The 1644-nt window shown below is 40.3% G+C and overlaps 1 long non-coding RNA gene across 1 annotated transcript; it reads right to left on the bottom strand.

Moving 5' to 3' along the window:
- Window positions 1–499: 499 nt before the first annotated feature.
- Window positions 500–1227, bottom strand: LOC111932772 (uncharacterized). The gene is made up of 3 exons (XR_002866322.2): window positions 1153–1227; window positions 977–1003; window positions 500–684 (listed from the first exon to the last, which is right to left on the bottom strand). It is a non-coding gene; the product is annotated as an uncharacterized LOC111932772 (long non-coding RNA).
- Between the last annotated feature and the right edge of the window lie 417 nt (window positions 1228–1644).

The following is a 1644-nucleotide window of genomic DNA, read 5'->3' on the forward strand; positions in this document are numbered from 1 at the left end:
GTGAATTTAGTTTTTATGTTTACTGACTGCTAATGAGGCATCTTCCTGCATTAAACCTGCATAAAACTAGGTACCTACTGTAAAATATTCCTTCCTACTGCCTACTGTCAATTACAAAGGGAATTACGATGTGGAAACCATTGATAAAGGCCAAGAGGAGATGCTCACTATTCTCTTGATGTTTCAGACTGAATTTAGTTGCAGCCAGAGGTCAAAACATGGCCCAGTACAAGAAAGAAATCCTTCTTGGTCAAATCAGTAAGGACCCTTGAAATCAGGATGGAGCTGGATTTAGCAGATCTGAGCAAAGTGCCATGTAGCACCAGTGCCCAGACATGCCATGGCATTGCCTCTACTCATCATCCCCTATGCACTGTTCCCAGTTTCTGAGTGTGCCTTGTGAAAGGAGAACAAGCATAGAAACCCTTGCTGGTTTACAGTGCCTCCAGCTTAAGCCTTGCCACGTAGCAAAATAAGCCAAACAGCTCCCCATACATACCTCAGCTGAGTTAATTCTTCTGCTTTGGAAGTGGAGGAGACAGCACTTGCACATTTTCCCATGTGCAGAGCCAGTCTGTGGGCTTGGAGGAGATACAGGGCCTAGGGAAGGAGCTCTCATTCCTTCTTACTCTGCCATGAGAGTGAAAAGACCAAACTGCAGTTCACTTTTCCACTACTGCAGGTCTGTGGAAAGGGCAAAATAGCAAATGAGTTTTGACATAACAACCTTAAATTGGTGATGGAAACGCTGGCTAGCACATCCATAGCTGAATGTAGTTATTTTTTTCAATGTGACAAATTATACTACAATTGTATATGATCTATATTCCTGGCCTTTAAATCAAAGGTAATCTATGGCTTTTAAGATTTCAGTTTATCCTTAAACAATATACGTGTCTGTCCACAGCAGACACAGCTGTATCAGAGGGGAGAACATTCAAAATTTGAGGAAGAATGGCTCCATCTAAATGCCTACCTGTAACTGAGAAATTAGCTTTCTTCCCTAGAGAAAAAACAGGTTGAGGTTAATTAGGTGATTGTTTAACAATACACGCAAAGTTTCTATTGTGAAACATTATTTTATAGCAAAATATATGCACATCCCTACCTTGGCAGAACCTGATAAAAAATGAAGGAGAGTATAGTACATACCGTCAAATGGATGACAACTTCATATAACTTCTTCTGAGAGAAAGCAGCCTGTTGTTTACTGCATTTATCGACAATCTGTGAAAGTAGACCAGGAATCAGTCTAATTACCAGAGTGCCAGTTGTGCTTGTTAACACCAGCTTTGTGACCAAATGTTATTCCACAGTTGTCACATCACAAGAAGGTTTCATTACTAACATAATAGTGAACAAGATCACATGCCTGGCTATTGATTGATCTGCCACACAAAGGAAGGACGTTTGTTGTCTCTATTATAACCAGTTACATCTTTGTCTGCCTGTGTATTATGCACAGGAATGTATCACAAGCAGTTGCTGCAGTGTTTCTTAGTTTCTGCCTGTTACTCCATTAACAGCCCACTAGGATTTGCAGACTTTACCAACAGTGAAGAAATAACCTTGTCATAATTTCTCTTTCACAAACTTCAAAAAATTGTTTCCATCAACCTTTCTGCAGTCCTATAAGGACTGAGG

Source organism: Cyanistes caeruleus, chromosome 9, assembly GCF_971803275.1.
Source record: "Cyanistes caeruleus chromosome 9, bCyaCae1.hap1.1, whole genome shotgun sequence".
NCBI lineage: Eukaryota > Metazoa > Chordata > Aves > Passeriformes > Paridae > Cyanistes > Cyanistes caeruleus.